General features: G+C 42.3%; 1 protein-coding gene across 1 annotated transcript in view; it reads right to left on the bottom strand.

The window, feature by feature from the left end:
- Tmod3 (tropomodulin 3) overlaps positions 1-15,816 on the bottom strand; it is an 87,542-nt gene extending 71,726 nt beyond the window's left edge. Inside the window, exon 1 of the mRNA XM_008829765.3 lies at positions 15,642-15,816. The gene's annotated coding sequence lies outside the window, so the exon portion shown is untranslated. The remainder of the gene's footprint in view (positions 1-15,641) is intronic.
- Between the last annotated feature and the right edge of the window lie 3,927 nt (positions 15,817-19,743).

The raw sequence follows: 19,743 nt of genomic DNA, 5'->3' as shown, positions 1-19,743 counted from the left end.
AAAAATAAAAAAAATAAAAAAAAGAAAGAAAAAAAAAAACACCACCACCAGAAAATCCTTATCTCTAGACCTTGCTCCTTCCTAAGAAAGGTTCCAGGACCTAGAAAAATCACTGGGATCTCATAGCAAAAGGAAGTTTAAAAAACACTGCTTTACAAAGCCTCTTTCCCAGGCTCTAGACTAACAAACTCCTTGCTGGCTTTACACTCTTATTTTCCTGCTCTAATGCATTTTGCTTGCTTAGAGTTACTTGAAACGCTGCTTTTTTTTTTTTTTTTGTCTTTTTGAGACAGGGTCTCCTTGTAGCCCCAGCTGGCCTGGAACTCACTATGTAGACCAGGCTGGCCTCGAACTCACAGAGATCCGCCTGCCTCTGCCTCCCGAGTGCTGGGACTAAGGCGTGCATCACCACGCCCAGCATGAAACGCTGCTTTTAACACTCCTTTACTTAGGGATTTTTCTTGCTGTATTTTTTTTGGTGACTTAGATGAAACTCCCTCCTCCTGCTTTAAGTAAGAATCACTAGGCATCCTCTGCACTAAACTGGCTGGCTTCCTCAGGGCCTCACAGATCTCCGAAGTTCACTGTCACCCTATTGCTTCACTTGCTCCCCAGAAGTGGTGTGTGCCTTTCTTCAACATGCCACCCTACCCATCCCCAGATCTCACTTCTCTACCCTATCCAATGCCTCACAATTTAAGTCTAACTCAAGTCCAAAGCCTTTCCTACCTCCTCCAAACACCTGGTCTACTCTTCTCAAAGGTCAGCACTCGGGTGCACTATTTAGTCCCATTACTTCTGTTTCATGTGTCCTGTGCCTCAGCTGATCTGAATACATGCCTATAAAGGCATTTCATACATACCTTCAGACACACAGTGCACTCGTGATTTAGGGATACAACTGGCAATACTCTAATCAACTTTATAAGTCTAGGTAAATATGATGCTTTATTATCACAAATTAATTTTCAAATTAAGAAGAAGCAGTATTTACTATTCATTTATTGTGTGTAAAGTGTGGATCTTGCAGGTGCCACAGCACACATATGGAGGTCAGCTGACAACTTGTGGCAGTCGGTTCTTTCCTTTTACCACGTGGGTGTCAGGGACTGAACTCATCACCAGGCTTGGTGACAAGTGTGCCTTTAACCATGAGCCACCTCACCAGCCAGAGAAGCAGTTATTACAGGTGGTGTAAAAGGCAGAAAACTACAATTTGTATAATGTATCTTGATGCCTCATGGCATTCAAGAAAAAAAACATTTCAGTGCCCAAGCAGGAGTATGTGTATGAGGACAAGCAGTGGGTAACGTGTAGAATTCACAGATTTGTACTGGAAGTTTCAGGACAGAAACAAACTAAACCTCTAGCACAAAAGTGGAAATTTTGCCTGATATTAAAATAGGAGAGTTCATCATAAATGATACAAAAATCACTATAATATAACCTTCAAAAAACATATACAAGCCAGGCATGGTGGCTCACATCTTTAATCCCAGCACTCGGGAGGCAGAGTCAGGTGGATCTCTGTGAGTTCAAGGCCAGCCTGGTCTACATAGTGAGTTCCAGGATAGCTGGGGCTACAGAGAGACCCTGTCTCAAAAAGACCAAAAACAAAACAAAACAAAACAAAACAAAACAAAACAAAACACATATATGAGCCAGGCGCAGTGGTGCATGCCTATAATGCCAGCACTAGGGAGGCAGAGGCAGGTGGATCTCTGTGAGATTAAAGCCAGCCTGGTTTACATTGTGAGTTTCAGGCCAGCTGTGACTAGAGGAAGACTGTCAAAAAGACCATAACAAACAGACAAAAAATATATATATGGGGAGTCAGAGAAAGGTTGATCAATAGGCATTAAGTTACAGTTACTCAGGATCAAGATGTTTTGGTGGGTGTGTGATGGCACAATGGTGTAATCTCAGATAAAAATGTACAGTACATTTCAAACTGCCAGAAGAAAACAAAAACATAAAAATGTCAGAAGAGATTTTGAAAGTTTTCACCATTAGGAAGTGGTAAGGGTTTTTTTTGTTGTTGTTGTTGTTTTGGTCTTTTTGAGACAGGGTCTCCCTGTACCCCAGCTGTCCTGGAACTCACTATGTAGACCAGGCTGACCTTGAACTCACAGAGGTCTGCCTGCCTCTGCCTCCCGAGTGCTGAGACTAAACGTGTGTGCTACCACGCCTGGCCAACGTGATAAATGTTTTAAGGAGATAATTTTAATTTGATTTAGACATTAAGTAATGTATATACCTATCAAAATATTATTTTTATGTTTTTAAAATTAAATATAATTTTAAAATGTTTTTTTATGTTTTTAAAATGTTTTTTATGTTTTTAAAATTAAATATAATTTTTTATGTTTTTAAGCATCAGTTAAGATAAATTTTAAAAATACAGTCAAATACAATACAAAAAATTAGAACCATACTACTCAAGTAATGAAAACCATACAGTTAGTGGAGGCAGTTTCTGGGAAAGGAGGAGCAGGAGGGAGTGGAGGGGGAAAGAAAAACAAACTATTACTAAGGCTGGCAATAGTGGAAGAAAGCAGAACTGATGAAAGGGGGATCCAGCGATTGAGGCTATTGGCCAAGAAGCAGCTCATGGTCCCAGGAGTACAAAGTCTGCTTTGGCCTAGGTCCTCTGCTAAAGGACACTCTTCCTTTAATAGCAAATGAGACCTCAAGAGAGTCACACAGAAGAAATGAAGGCAACTAAACAATCTAGAAGAGAAGGCTGCTGAGAGCTTAGTGTAAGGACTAAAACAGAAGTTCAGAGGCTTCTACAACTGACACTGTCACAACTGTGAGTTACTACATTTAAGTGATATAATTATATACATGAAAACACTTTTTAAATTTTTACTTTGTTAGTGTATGATGTATATATGTGTAAGGACAGGCACCTCTGTGCCATGGCACACATGTGGAAGTCAGAAGACAACTCTAGGAGTCAGTTCTCTCCTGGGGTCAAACTCAGGTCACCAGGTTACATAGCCAGCACTTTTTACCTGCCAGACCATCTCGCTGGCCCAGAAAATTTCTTTACCTGAGGTTAGAATGAACTCAGGTTGGTTGGTTGGTTTGTTCATTCGTTCGTTCATTCATTCATGGATTTATACATCCTGGTATAAGTACACACCATTCATTCATTCATTCATAGTTGTTATCAGGGATTTATACATGCTGGTATAAGTATACGACCACTAAGCTACATTCCCATCCTCAGAGGGACTTCTTTTTTTAAAAAAATTATTATTATTGTGTGAGAGTGTGAATAACATAGGTATATATGACACCATGTGCATGTGGAAGTCAGAAGACAACTTTGTGAAGTCGGTTCTTTCATGAAGTCACCATACATGTGAGGCAAGTGCCTTTACCCACTGCCCCAAATCATCTCACATGCCCAAAAGTCAATCTGACAAAGAGACCACATACCATATTTTTAAAAAACAGAGAAAATGAATAAATTTCATTTGTATATCTATTATATGTAGGCCATTTTATCACTCACATGGTAATGATATAATATATAATTAACATGTAACTATACAACATTTAATAATAATGGCACAATACTACTATTCCAACAAAAAAACATACAAAAAAACAACCTTGAAGCTCAGCGGATGTAAGAGATTTCTATATGACCTTAAAGTCCCCATTTTTCCACAATTTCATACTGCTTCTATGAAATATCCTATTTCCACCATGTTTTCAGCTGTATGTCTCTAATATTTCACATTAACAGAAGCAAATTAAGTCAGAGTAACAGAGCAAGAAGCCACTCTGCGTATAAAAGAGAAGAAAAGCAACATAAAACACAAAGTATAGATCAATTTAATATAGTTACAAAAGTCTTAAAACCTTGGAAAGTAATTACATACTATAGCACAAAATGATACAAAAATAAATTAAAATTCTATACCATGGGCAGAAGAAATAGCTCAGGGGTTAAGAGCACTTGCTCTTGCAGAAGCCCAAACTTGGCTCTTAGTACCCATCATCAGGCAACCACTTTTAGCTCCAGCTCCAGGGAATAAAATGCTTCTGCCTCCCCTCCCCCGTGTCTTTCTCTTCTCTTCTCTTTTCTCTTCTCTTCTCTTCTTTTCTCTTCTCCTCTTCTCTTCTCCTCTTCTCTTCCTCTCTCTCTCTCTCTCTCTCTCTCTCTCTCTCATAATTAAAAATAAAAAAATAAATTTTTACAAAAATTGTAGGGCCCAGAGGGATGATGGTTCAGCAGTTTAAGAGCACTGGCTGTTCTTCCAGAGGACCTGGGTTCAGTTCCCAGCAAACTATATGGTGGCTAACAATCATCTCTAACTCCAGTTTCAGGGGCTCTGAAGCCCTCTTCTGATTTCTGCAGGCATTGCAAGAAAGGGTACACTTATACATGCAGGCAAAACATTCATACACATAAAATAAAAATAAAATTTAAAAATTCTATACCTCGCTTATCATTTCAAATTAAATATAAAGGACTCAATAAGACTAGGAGAAACATTTAATAGGGTACTGAAAAATGATATATAACTTTTAAAAAAAGATTTCACAAGTATAGTGCCTTATGCCTATTGTCCCAGCTACTCAGGAGGCTAAGGCAGGAAGATGGCTTGCTCCTGGGAGCTCTAGACTGGCCTGAGCAACATAGTGAACTCTGTCTTAGAAAAAAAATTTATTTCTTGCTAGTTTTATGACCTTGAGCAGACACTGAACCATAGGTTTGATATGGTAACTCAGTTAAGTAAATAGAATAGTACCTAATATAGGCCAAGTGTTCAAAAGCACTTAGCTAATAAACTCATTATTATCTTCAAAGTTCATTGTTAAGGACATCTCACTAGCTCATGTTAGATAAATCAGATATTCTGACCCACATAACACTTACAAGCAGTTGCAGAGATTGAGTAAGAAAGATAAAGGCTAAAGAAAATACAAGAGATGAATTACACAAACAAGACAAACATGCCACCTACAACATATACACATGTATGCACACCCCCCACAAGAATTTTTTTAAGAGAGATGTTAGTCACTACTTCACCCATATGTCTATCAATACTTAGCTCACCATATTATAGTCATTTGTGCAGATGTCTATTTTTGCCATAGACTATGAATACTCTTAGCGTTGTGACGTATTTTTATATTATCAGCCCTAAACCAGTGCCTGCGACATGGAGAATACTAAATTATTATATAATAAAATAATTTGGAGGGCTCAGTAAGCTTTCAGATCAATGATGGGAATACTCAGGCTAGAGGCAAAGTAAGTAAAGTCATTATCACTTTGTTTATCAATAGTCAACCTTCAAGCAGGGCTTATGCCTATAATCCCAACACTTAGAAAGTTTGAGGGTAGCCTAGGCTATGTAGTGAGACCCTGTCTCAAGAAAACAAAATATAGCCTGGCGTGGTGGCGCAGGCCTTTAGTCCCAGCACTTGAGAGGCAGAGGCAGGTGGATCTCTGTGGGTTTGAGGCCAGCCTGGTCTACATAGCGAGTGCCAGGCCAGCTGGGGCTACAGGGAGACCCTGTCTCAAAAAGATCAAAAAAATTTTTTTAATCCAATAAATAAACCAAAAAATTGAAGCTTGAGGGAAGCCACACACCATGAGAAGGTAGAACATGCCTGTCTGTAGGAGAGAATGGAGCAGGGCTGGGCAGGAGGGAGAGGCCTGGCACTAGCCTTAGATTCAAGATTTAAGATGGCTTCCAAAAAGTTAGTAATCAGGATAAGTTACATTGCAATTTCCATTATTTTTTTTTAATCAAAATTAACAGCCTAGAACGGAGAGGAGGCATGGAAAATAGTCAAAGATAATCCACACAAGCCACAGATCCAGCAGACTGGAGTAGGGCTGGGGGGCTTTCCAAGAGCCAGTTCAGAGTTCCAACTGCAGTTCATTTCTGGGAACTCAATGGCCTCACAATAATAATCCTGTACAAACCCAACTCTGATACCACAGAGTTCTAGCTTAAATAGGTTTGTGCTCCCTGAGACTAAAGACCCTTGACAAGAACAATCTATTTGGGAAAAAGAAACACGAGATAGGCTGGAGAGATGGCTCTGCAGTTAAGAGTGCTGGCTGTTCTGTAGAGGACCCAGGTTCCACTCCTCCCAGCACCCATATGTGGCTAACAACCATATCTAACTCCAGTTCCAGGGGATCTGACATTCTCTTCTGACCTTCGAGGGCTTTGCACAACACAGGTACACTTACATACATGCAGGCAATACACGCATAAAATTAAAAAAAAAGTCATTTTTAAAAAAGTTTATTTAAGCCGGGTGTGGTGGCACACGGCTTTAGTCCCAGCACGCGGGAGGCAGAGGCAGGCAGATCTCTGTGAGTTCAAGGCCAGCCTGGTCTACATAGTGAGTTCAGGTCACCTGAACTACAGGGAGACACTGTCTCAAAAAGACAAAAATTTTTTTTTATTTATTATTTTGATTTTATGTGTATGTGGGTATTACCTGCGTGTATATAAGTGCACGGTGTCGTGCAATGCCCGCCAAGGTCAGAAGAGAGCGTGTGATCCCCTGGAACTGGAGTTAGACAGTTGTTAGCTGCCATGTGGGTACTGGGATTCAAACCTGGGTCTTCTTCAAGAACATTCAGTGTTCTTAATCGCTGTACCATCTCTTTAGCACCAATAACATAAAGCTATTTTTAAAAATATAAAATTAAGCTGGGCGTGGTGGTGCGTGTCTGTAGTCCTAGCATTTGGGAAGCAGAGGCAGGCAGATCTCTGTGAGTTCAAAGCCAGCCTGGTCTACATAGTGAGTTCCAGGACAGCTGGGGCTACAGGGAGACCCTGCTTCAAAAAGACAAAAAAAAAAATTAGCTGCCAAAAACATGGACCTGACAATTAGTGCTACAGAAGTTCAGAGATCACTGTGGGTGGTCACAGAAGGGCAGATTTTGCTCAAGGAGGAAAGAAAAGAATAGTTAATTAAAGAGATCAAAGCCTAGGCTAAAAGGCAACAGGGATTGGAGGGGAGCCAGAGGAAAAGTAAAGGGAAAGTGCCCATAAAAAGTCAGTATATGGAACCTCTGAGGCAGCTTAGCAGGTAAAACTTGCTGCCAAGCTTGGTGGCCTGAGTTCCAGTCCTGGAACCCAAATGGTGGAAGTAGAAAACTAACTCCTACATGTTGTCCTATACCCTCCACAAGTGGGACATGCATATTCTCTGTCTCTGTCTCTGTCTCTGTCTCTGTCTCTCTCTCTCTCTCTCTCTCTCTCACACACACACACACACAAATAAAATAAATGAAAAAAAAATTTGGGGTGGGGGTGGTCTATATGAGACAGGGTCTCCCTGTAGCCCCAGCTGGCCCCGAACTTACAGAGATCCTGCCTCTGCCTCCCTAGTGGCTGGGATTAAAGGTGTGTGCCACCATGCCTAGCTATAAATGAAAATTTTTTAATCAGTACATTTTAAAAAATTCAGTACAATTTTTTTAATCGTACATTTAAAAAAATTTAGAACAGCCAGGGGTCCACAGGGAGACCCTGCTTCAAAACAGGACAAAAGAGGACTGGAGAACAGGTTCCGGGTTAGGAGTGCTAACTGCTCTTGCAGGGAATCAGAGTTTAATTCCCAGCATCCATGTCTAGTTCTCAGTTACTGATCACTCCAGTTCCAAGGAATCTGACATCCTCTTCTGGACTCTGAGGGTACCTGCACACACATAATTAATGGTTTGAAGAGATGACTCAGCAGGCAAGACCACTTGCAGTGAATCTACATGTGGTTCCCAGCACTCACATGGCAGCTCGTAACTGTCCATAACTCAAGTTCCAGGGGATCCAATGCCTTCTTGCATCCTCTGTAGGCACCAGGAATGCACATGGTGCACATATAAGCATGCAGGCAAAACATTCATATAGGTAGCCAGGCATCATGACACATACCTTTAATCTCAGCATTCAGGAGGCAAAGGCAGGAGGATCTCTGTGAGATCAAGGCCAACCTGATCTATAGCTGGGGCTACAGAGAGACTGTCTCAAAAACAAACAAAAAATAAGACAAAAAAAATACGTACAGCCTCCATGCCTTTTTACCTCCCACCCTTAGATCACAGTGTTTCACTACAGCTAATATTTTCCCATCATCATGTTCCAATCATTTTATATTCTTCAGAGACCAGTTCAAACAACAGTTCTTTGAAGACAGTTCCCTGGTGTCCTATTCAAAAGACAAAGGCCAGAACTAAGGTTTAGACTTGGGGGTGGGGGGATGAATATGAATGAGGCAGGAGGGAAAAGGAAGAGGCTGAAAGCAGTGACAAGGGCAAACTACACCCAGGAATTCACTTTGTGTGCCTGCTGGAGGTAAAACCCTGCTGCTGCATCTCAGTCTCCTCCGTTTGTTCTAAGATTTACTCTAAAACTGCAGAAAAACAAGGGCAGGTGTTTGGGCTGACTTTGAAAGTCTCACATATTAACAGCCCACCAAGAAGAAAAATAAACCCTCAAGTTGCCTGAAATCTTGCCATTTTTGCCCAGGGTAAGAGCTGCCTGAATGATACATACATTTCATTTGAGCCTGACATGATGCATTATATATATTTGAAGGACTTCTATCTCCCTTTGTTGTTATGCACATCAAAAGAATATTCTTTAACAACTCTTCACACCACACCCAGAAAATGAAAATATTTTAATATTTAAAATACCACACCCAGAAAATGAAAATATTTTCTTAGTTATTTTCTATATGGAAATCCTCAAGTCTGTAATTAGTAATAGTTTCTTTCTCAAAGGAATTCTTATTCAGTAAGTTAAGAAGCTAAAACAATCTTACCTACAAATCTATGCACATACAAAATACGTACTTGCCAGACATTTACTACTGGTAAAACAATAACGACAAACCAAAAAAACAAAAACAAAAACAAAACAAGCCCTAAAAGCTTCAGAAAGTATTATAAACACACACACACACACACACACACACACACACACACACACACACACACACACTTTCAAGACAGGGTGTCTTTTGGTCTTTTAGTAGTCCCAGCTGGCCTTGAATTTGTGATCTCTCTGCTTCAGACTCTCTGGTGCCTGGTGCTCCGCCACACCAGGAAGAACAAAATACTTTAAATAAATTTAACATGCAGCCAAGCATGGTAGTCCATGCTTGTAATCAGCATTTGGGAGAAGAAGCAGGACTGCTGTGAACTCAAGGCCATCTTGGTTTGTGTTGTGAGTTCCAGGTTAGCCAGACCTACATACCAAGACCCTATCTTAAAAAAAAATTCGGAAAAAAAAAATTCAGCTTGCCATCACACTCAGTCTTCTTGGCCACTCATTCCTTGTTTTCTTCTAGTTTATCTTTTCATCCATTTTTCTCACATACATTTCAGGAACTGTGTTCTTCTGAATGTACTTATAATGATGTTGGAACTTGGATATGCCCAGATAGGAAATTGTTTATTTGTAAAGGGTTATCGCTGCATATCAGTTACCTTAGTTTGTAAGTTTGTCTTAGTTGTTTGTGTTCCTTCCTTAGTGAGTGGGTGTAGGAATCTGGGTATATATACCCTAGGCAGTGTCCCTACATCTTCAGGTCAAACAAGGTACCTGGAATCTGACAGTATTTCAGCAGTTCTCTTGGGAGTACAAGTGATGAGCTAGGGGTATAGCTCAGATGGTAGAATGCCTGCCTAGCAGTCATGAAAGCCTGCATTTGATTCTCAGTCACATAAAACCAAGGGTGGTAGTACATGCTTGTAATCCTAGCACATAGGAGATAGAGACAAGAGGATCAGAAGTTCAAGGTCATCCTCAGCTATGTAAGGCTACATGGGACCTTGTTTCAAATTGTTTTAAAAAGACCAGCAAGAGCATGGTGGCATATACCTTTAATCCCGAAGTAGAGATAGGGGCAGATGTCTGTGAGAAGGAGGCCAGCCTAGTCTGCATAGTGAGTTTCTGGCCAGCTGGGGCTACAAGGAGATATTCATTCTCTCTCTCTCTCAGACACACACAAACACACAAAAACATGGCCAACAAGATGGCTCAATGGTTAAGGGCACTTGTTGTCAAGTCTGATGACCTGAGTTTGATCCCCTGGACTCTTGTGGGTTGTCCACTGACCTCCACATATGTGCCATAGCAAGCACATGCCCACAGCACACATATCACACATACACACACCAAATAAATGTAATTTTTAAAACAGGAAAGGCATGTCTGCCGGCATGCTGGTTCATTCCTACACCGGTACATGGGAGGCTGAGGCAGGAAGATTGCCACAAGTTTCAGGATAGCCTAGGCGATATAGTGAGTTCTGGGCTAAGCCTGAGCACAGAATAAGACTCTGTAAAAACAATAAAGAGTACAAGAATGAAAGAAGTCAGTCACAAAGACTACACATCACACAATTCCACTTATATGAAGTGTCCAGATGGGTAGTGATTAACAAGACTAACAATAAGTAGGAGTTTCTTTTCTTTTTCTTTTCTTTCTTTCTTTTTTTTTTTTGTTTTTTTTTTTTTTGTCTTTTTTGAGACAGGGTCTCCCTGTAACCCCAGCTGGCCTGGAACTGCTATGCAGACCAAGCTGGCCTCAAACTCACAGAGATCCACCCGCCTCTACCTCTGAGTTCTAGTACTAAAGGCGTATACCACCACACCCTGCCTAGTAAGGAGTTTCTTTATGGTGCAAGAAAATGAGAGAAATGCTCTAAAATGGACTGCAGTAATGGTTGTTCGACTCTTGAGAATGCATAAAAATCTGACTCATAATCTCTCACTTTATTGATTGTTCTGTTGCATTTGCTTTTTTGAGACAGGGTCTTATGTAGCCTAGGCTGGCCTTGAACTGCATCTTGCACATGCTGACTACAGTACTAGAATTATTTTTCTTTTTTATTTATTTTCTTTGTATTACTTTAAAACAGTGAACTGTACAGTACACAAATTATATTTCAAAAGTTGTTTGTTTTGAGATAGGGTCTCTCTCTATAGTCCAGGTTCACCTTAAACAAGATCTTTTTGCCTTAGTCTCCCAAGTGCTGAGATTATAACTATGCACCACCATGCCTGGCCTCAATAAAGTTATTGTATATAATGAGAGAGAAATGTGAGAGCATGAATGAATAAAAAGTGAGCCTAGCCAGGCTCACACCTATAATCACACTTGGGAAGCAGACATAGGAAGACTGCTGTCAGAAGCCAGCCTGGGCTACACCCATCTCAAATCAACAACAAAAAAAGTGAATCTAATTCACTCCTATTACTATAATATTTGAGATGGACCATAAACCCAGATGAAAACCCTAGAACAAGAAAGTATCTACAAGAAAATAGAGTATCAGAGTTAGAGAGATGGCTCCACAGTTAAGAGCACTGGCTGCTCTTGCAGAGGAACTGGGTTCGGTTCCCAGCACCCACATGGTGGCTATCAACCATCTGCAACTCCAGTTCCAGGGGAATTCAATGCCCTCTTCTGACTTCTGAGGGTTCTGCATGACACAGGCACTTACGTACATGCAGGGAATATAATATACTCATACCAGCAGTGTCATCCTGCTTTAGCTAGTTTTACAACCTTCACAGTAATGCCCTCCTGGACTCTTGTAATCAAGAAAACCAAGCAGAATGTGGTGGCTCACACCTGTAACACCAGCACTTGAGAGGCTGAAGCAAGAAGGCTGGTGTGAGCCTGCGAATAACCCATGCCTAGTGAGGTGCAGGTCAGTCTGGGCTGTAGAGTAAAATAAAACCCTATCTCAAAAAAACCAAAAAAGTTCTGGATGGTGGCACATGCCTGTAATCCTGGCAATCTGGAAATATAGGCAGGAAGATCAGAAATGCAAGGATATCCTCAGCTATATAGTAGCTTGGACTACTAGAGAGCCTGAGTCAAAACAAAAACAAAAACAAAGCTGGGCATGGTGGCACAAACGGAAGCGGATCTCTGCAAGACAGAGGCCAGCCTCATCTATATAGTAAGTTCCTGGTCAGCGGGGGCTACAGGGAAATCCTGTCTTAAAAAGACTGGGGAAAAGCCGGGCGTGGTGGCTCAAGCCTTTAATCCCAGAGGCAGGCGGATCTCTGTGAGTTCAAGGCCAGCCTGGTCTACATAGTGAGTTCCAGGACAGCTGCGGCTACAGGGAGACCCTGTCTCAAAAAGACAAAAAAAAAAAAAAAAAAAAAAAAAAAAAAAAAAAAAACTGGGGGCGGGGGGCGGAGAAAGAAAAGCCCAAAAGAAAACCTAAAAAAGAATGAACAGCAGACCAGCTAATTTTTGAAATAATAAAAGCTGGGGCTGGAGAGATGGCTCAGAGGTTAAGAACACTGGTTGTTCTTGCAGAAGACCCAGGTTCAAATCACAGCTAACAACTGTCCATAACACCGGTCCCAAGGGATCTGACAGCCTCTTCTGACATCCTCGGGCATTGCACGACACGGGTACACTTACCTACATGCAGGCAATACATGCATACATATAAAATAAAAAATAAATTAATTAAAAAAAGGCTTCATAATAATGCCGGTAGAGACTGACACAGAACACCTGTTAAAAGCCATTTTCTCTCACTGTTCTATTGTACCTTTCTTTCCATGCTCCTTTTCATCTTTTCCCTACCCTCGGTTGATCTCTAGCCCAGGTATATTTTTATATCTATCTTCATTCCCCCTACTAAAATAAATATTGCTCAGATCTAGTTGACTTTCATGAATTCAGCCCATCTCAAGCTCCCAAATAAATGTACAAAATTACACTGTAGTCTATGTAGATATGTCACATACACTCTAACATTACAGAAAAGGATGGCCTGGGAAAAGAGACCACTAGTAAATGGATACAGACTGACCTCATTTGTTCCCCACCTGCACAACTGAAAAAGACCTGATGAACAATCACATGCCTTTACTCCCTACAAACAGCACCTCCCAGTGTTCTGAACCAGTATACACACCTACAGAGAAAGCTATCAGGAACTAAGATAGTGTCTTGGACAGGGTAAAACACATACTTGGCTGGATTAGTGAATTACTGAATTAATGTGAATGAAAACGGAGGATGGAAGAAAAGAAGAAAAAAGCTGAGCCGATACAGAAAGAAGGATCAGCCAGCATGATGGCACCTATCTGTAATTCCAGCACTCAAGATGTGAAGGCAGGAAGATCAGGAGTTCAAGGTTAGCTCTGGCTACATTGCACGTTGGAGACCCGCCTAAGCTAGGTGAGGCTCTGTCTCAAAAAAATTTTTTTAATTGAAAAAATCAGAAAAGTCCTTAATATATATCTAATATCACAGTTATCAGCATCAGTCTTAAAGAACCATAATCTTAAAATATCTTTAAAATTGTCTCCCTACTCTTGATAGTCAAAGAATTTTTTAAATTTTATTTATTATTTTTATTTTTATGTGTATGAGTGTTATGCCTGCATGTATGCATGTGCCTGAGATCAGAAGAGAGCATCAGATTCCTCTGCAACTGGAGTTACAGAAGGTTGTCAGCCACCATGTAGGTGCTGGGAATTGAACCCAGGTCTTCTGCAAGACCCATCAGTACTCTTAACTGCTGAGCCATCTCTCGAGCCCCTCAAAAAATTATTTCTAACAGCAAATTCTAGGCCCCAGTTCAAAATGAAGAGGTAAGGGGTGATTTATGCATGCTAAGTTTGAAAAGAATTGCCCCTAACACCATGTAGGCCCTTAGGTATTTTCTATTATATTGACCTGTGTTTTATTCAAATGAGCCAGTAGCTGAGATTTGAAAATCATCTCTTTTCTTTTGTGGTTCTAGGATCTAACCTAGGTCCTGACACGTGCTAGGCAACCACTCTATTACTGAGCTACATCCTCAGCCTAAAAAAAAATGTGATTGCAATGAAACCAATAATTATAATGGGATTTGATCTATAAATATTTAATGAGGTGAAGCTATTAATTACAGAGAAATGTGACCTAATGGTTTACTACAAAGATTAGCAAAAATTCAGCTGTAAGACAGCAGTATCCTCAAGAATTCACTTTTGCTCCTTTGTGCGTAGCACAGGGCTTGGAATGATACATGTGACCAAGATTTCCTGATTGAATTAAATGAATTTTTTTAAAAAAGTCATAGAAGGCATGGATGGGAAGACAGCTCAGTGGATAAAGCACTTGCCACTCTAGGTTGAGTGAGACTCAGAGTTTGGATCCCACTAAAAGTCAGGCAGGCTCCCAGCCTCAATCAATAAAGTGGAGCACGATCCAGGAAGACACCTGACATCTACTTTGTACATCCACAAGCACACATACAAACACACCACACATGCAAAAGCAGATCCTAGAAAGCTAGGATGATTATGGCGTTACCTGGCCACCACCAATCTCACTCTAAAGATAAACTAGAAATGCTGAGAGATGCAGAAGCAAGAAAGCCATAGGAGCCAAATTACAATGTGTGCACAGAGCTAGGATGAAGCAGCTCAGGGAAAGGAGACTGGGCAAAGCTATTTTTCTAAAATACTGACAGGTCCATTCATTAGTCAATTTAATTTGCCAAAAAATTACTCTGATGGGTTCTTAGAAAAAAAGAGAAAGCTAAGCTAGCATGATGACACCCATCTGTAATTCAAGCACTCAGGAAACATGAGCTTCGTGAAAATGTTACAAACCAAAGAGACTGCACATGACTAACAAATCTCCACAGGCTCATTTCCTGTTTAAGTATGACCTCCTGGGATAAGTTTTACTGCAGTGTTCATTACCAGATGACTGTGGGTTTTAAGAGACGCCAAGGGCAAGTTGGAAATGCGATTCTTAGCTAAACATGAAAGAAAAAAGACAAGAAAGAAAAAAGGAAAGAAGACAGGAGAAGGGAGGGAAGGGGTGGAGAGAGGTAAGTGTTTGAAAAGGCAAAGGGGACTTTTGATTAAACGTAAAAGAGAAAACAAAAACCAGAAGAGAAAAAATGGGACTGTTTGCTATTTGTAATCAGAATGCAGGCTTGTGGAGAACTCGCATCAACTTCTGTAAGCAAAAATATAACGACCCAGTCACGTCCCCAAAACAAATCACCAGCTTCACAGCTGGCTCCAGGTGGGCTGAACGGGAGCCAGGAATTTATTCTAAGGCATCGCGGAGCAGATAGGTCAAAAAAAGCCCGTGCAGGACAGGCCAGATTTCAATCACGGAAAGGGTGTGTCCCAAGTTTTGTGGTTCCCTCCCAACCTCCAGCAAGCGCGGTGAGCAGCCCTTCACTATGGTCGGATATAGTGGCAGCGGGGAGAGGCTTTTCCCAGCCTCCGTTCGGGAGCGGCGGCTGGGTCTGAACCCGAGGAAGCCGGTCCGGAGCCCCAGACGGCGGGTCCCGAACCCCAGCCGGCTCGTCCCAAACCCAAGGAGGCCGGTCCCGAACCCGAGGCGTCCGATCGGTAGCCCCAGATGGCCGCAAGAGGCTCACCCGCAGCCCAGAGTCGGCGTGCCGCCCCGCACCCTTCGTCCCGCTGCGGCCCGGCCACCCAGTGCCCCGGCGCCCTCGGCTCCCTGGCGGGGCTGGCGGAAAAGAACCAGCCCAGCGGCGGGAAGCGCAGCCTAAGCCTCCTCAGCCACCAGGGCCGGAGCGCCTCGCAACCGCGCCCGCCGACGGACTTCCTGAAAGTACCAGGCAGAGCTCACCTGAGGACGTTTGCCTGGTCACCGAACCCTTTCGCACCCAGCGGGAACCGCTCGGCTCCCGAAACGCCTCAAGCTCCACGCCCAAGGAGTTGCCGGATCCTCCGGCCAGCAGCCCCACAACCCGACCGCGCTGTCTGTGCGGCTGGTTCCCCCTCCTTCTGGGATGCGCGTGCGCAGGCTCGGACGCTCGCCACCCTGGGAGTTGTAGTTCAAGAGAAAGGGCGCGGCTCCAAGCCGACCTGGCTCTTTACAATGGGCACTTTAAACTTTAAGAGTCTACCGATACCAAGAGACACTAAACTGAGAAAAATGCTTTCTGTTCCTGAATATTCGTGCCCGCGACCCTCTGGAAGCTAGAAAGCCTATCTAGAGGCTTTTTGGTGATAGGTTTCCTTTTTGTGCCAGCCTTTTGTAACATACAGCATTGGGCAAGGTATGTCTTGTACCCTTGGTTACTAGAGCGAGGACTTAACATCAGCTTTTTAAACTTGTCATGAAAGACAAAGGCTGAGGGGACAGGGCTGTAGCTCAGTTGGTAGAGTACTTACCCAGCATACATGAAGCCCTGGATTTGATTCCTAGCAACACGTAAACTGGGTGTGATGGTGCAAATCTGTAATCCCAGCATCTTCAGCAACATACCGAGCTCAAGGCCAGTGTGGGTTTTTTGTTTTGTTTTGTTCTGTTGTTTTGTTTTTGCTCTTTTTGAGACGGGGTCACCCTGTAGCCACAGCTGGCCTGGATTCTCTATGGAGATCACGTTGGCCTGGAATTCACAGAGATCTGCCCACTCTGCTTCCTGAGTGCTGGGCTTAAAGGCAGGTGCCATTACACCTGGCTGGGACCTTGCCTTTAAAAAGTGTGTGTGTGCAGAGGCAGGCAGATCTCTGAGAGTTCAGGGCCAGCCAGGTCTACATAATGAATTCCAGGACAGCTGGGGCTACAGGGAGACCGTCTCAAAAAGACAAAAAAAAAAAAAAAAAAAAAAAAAAAAAAAAAAAAAAAAAAAGAGCAGAATAAAGGTGAAAAGCAGAGAAAAGATATTTCATTAATGCACACACTGGGGAAAGGACCAGATAAGGGGTCCAGGTATCCTCACATTCATCTTCAGGATATTGATATGTTTTAGGTTTAAATGGGGAAAGAATGGGGCAGGAGGCAAGGGGCATGTATAATTAAGCTTCCTGGTCATGGTTATGTCCTGGCATTGTTTCAGTTTGGTTCTCTGCAAGCTAGTCTGAAGAAATCCTTTTTGCTTGAAGGAATATTATTATTCTCAGAAGATGATGGCTCATGTTCCAGGGTGCAGCCTATCCATCCTGGATAGTTGCCCCCACCTAGTAGGTAGTCTGTCCTAGGAGGCTCTGTTATTCATGGAATCAAAGTTGACTGCAAGTTCAGGACAGTAGAGACTTTTAGGTACATTTTGGGTGTCTGGAGCAGGACATTGTAAAAAGCTGACAGTAAAAAGCCTCAGTTGCTTTACCTTTTGCCTTTAGCCTTGAAGGGGGATGAGACAGCTTAGATATCACCAGTTTCTAGATAGGCATTCCTCAAATGAGTAGCATGCCTACATGAAGGTAAGCAGGTGACCCAAAGTAAAGGAGACAGATACAAAATGAAGGCAGAGGTGCTGAGCTTTATCCTGCTTTTAGTCACCTTGTGAACCCAAAAGAGGGATCAGTGCTCTTTAACAAAAGCAGTTTCCACATGCCTGTAACATAGCAATTGCCCCATCTTCCTGGGCAGTTTCTGCTCCATCCCATCCTTGTATTCCAACATCAAGTTCTACATCAGGTTGGGGGTGTTGCTAAAATTCCTTCTGGGAGGCATCCGGCCCCCTCATCCCACTGTCTTTACAACAAAACAAGGTATAATTTCTTCAAACTACAGTTTTGGGAACCAAAGAATTTATTGGGCTTCCATACAGATCAATGGGTGAGGGGTTACTTACAGAAGTGTGGGCACGGCTGGACTTCCCTCTACATTGCGACAGGGCCCCGTGACCTTCCAACAGCTGCCCAAGATGGCAAAGGTACCAACTCTCTCGGGCTTCCCTAGTCCCTATTCTTAATCACTCCACCATATAACTAGTTCAAGCCAGCTGGTTGGATGGAAGGCATGACTGACTTTCTCTGCTCCTCCCCTCCTATGGAAAGTTCATTTGTGGTGAATCGCAGCTTGGGAAGAAGGCATCCATCCACTGCTTGCCAGTCTAGTTTTCCAGGTGGAGCACAAGTCCATGCAACGGGGGTAGGGGTGGGGGGGTGGGGGGTGTTGATGTGGATGAGAGTAAAAGACAGAAGCAGCTGATCAAAGGAGGACACCGAAGCAGATGAGTACTGGAAGATGAAGACTACGGAAACACCTCAGAGGACACTTTGCCAGTGTCCTGTATAATAGCTGTCTTTTGTGCAGGACTCTGAGGAGTGTAACAACATGGGCAGGAGTTAAGTTCTACCTTGCTATACTTTCCAAAACTGCAGGCTGGAAGAAAACTGGAGTACATTCTTGAGGTAAGTTCCAGCTACACCCAGGATAGGGAGTCACATGATGGTTAATCCTCTCCTGACATCTACTTCTCCCCCTCAGAGAGTTCCCTCAGTTAAGTAAACACCCCAGAATTTCATGCAACTTTCAGCCACTAATTCTAGCAATGAACATCACTGGTGATTTAGGTCTTTAAGGAAAAACTTTTTTCTTTGTTTATTTTTTTGTTGTTTCTTTGAGATGAGGTCTTGCAATGTAGCCTAGCTTCCCTGGAACTTGTTATATAGCCCAGGATGGCCTCAAACTTACATAAATTTTCTACCTCAGTCTCCCCAATACTAGGATTACAGACATGTGACACCATACCCAGCTAAGGGAAATCTCTTGCAAATTAAATATTCAGGAGCTGGTTTCTGAAAGCAATTTCCTACTGTGCTCAGGTTCGATGAATATTTATTGAATATTTAATATACACTAAGCATTGTGCCAGCATTTAAAATACCTCATCAAATCCTCAAAAAATACCCTATAAAATAAATTAATATCCTCAATTTATAAGCATGAAAAAAAAACCCTAAGACTCAGGAAAGTTAATTTGCACAGTCGTATGGTCAGTAATTAGTTGTAGATCCAGAAATGAAGTAAAGGTCCTCATATTCTAGCCTGCTTTCTATTGCTGATTAGACTAGCATGTCTCCTAGATTTCATCAATCTGTGACTGTGTTCAAAGAAGATGGGAAAATTCTCTAAGACATTCCAGAGGAGATGGTACTCTGAATGAATGCTATGAACATTTGGATTCCTTTGACTCTATGTGTGTGTGTGTGTGTGTGTGTGTGTGTGTGTGTTCCAAAGATTGATTTTTTATATATGTATGTGTTACATCTGCATGTTTTTATGTGTACCACATGCCTGTAGGTGCACCTTGTAGACCAAAAGAAGGCATAGAGACCCCTAGAACTAGAGTTACAGATAGTTGTGGGTGCTGGGAACTGAATCCTGGTCCTCCGCAAGAGCAGTATGTATTCTTAACTGCTGAGTCATCTCTGCAGCTTGTGTGTGTGTGTGTGTGTGTGTGTGTGTGTGTGTGTCTGTCTGTCTGTCTGTCTGTCTGTCTAGTTTTTTGACACAAGGTCTCATGCAGGCCATGAACTCTCATGGCCTCATGTTCTCATGGGCTTGAACTCTCAATCCTCTTGCACCTCCAAGATCCTGAGACTACAGACATGCATTACCACATCTGGCTTCTTTGACAGCTCTCTATTTCCCTCTGCATTAGTATCCTACTTTATTCAGGTCTGGGAAAAGTTGGTTGTCAGTTCCTGCTATGTGCCAGGAACATTCATTCCTTCTGAGCAAACTGACAAAACAGAGTTCCTTAGGAAGCAAAATAGAAGACCATGGCATGCTGGTATGCTTTGTTTTTTATTTTTTTTTGTTTTTATTTGTTTGTTTGTTTGTTTTTGAGAAAGGGTCTGCCTGTAGCCCTAGGTGGCCTGGAACTGGATAGGTAGACCAGGCTGGCCTCAATCTCACAAAGATATGCCTATCTCTGCCTCCTAAGTGCTGGGACTAAAGGTGTGTGCTACCACACCTGGCCCTGATTGTGCTT

This window comes from Nannospalax galili, unplaced genomic scaffold (assembly GCF_000622305.1).
Source record: "Nannospalax galili isolate Female #2095 unplaced genomic scaffold, S.galili_v1.0 scaffold213, whole genome shotgun sequence".
NCBI lineage: Eukaryota > Metazoa > Chordata > Mammalia > Rodentia > Spalacidae > Nannospalax > Nannospalax galili.
Note: the sequence above shows the minus strand (reverse complement) of the source record. Positions and strands in the feature narration are given on the sequence as shown.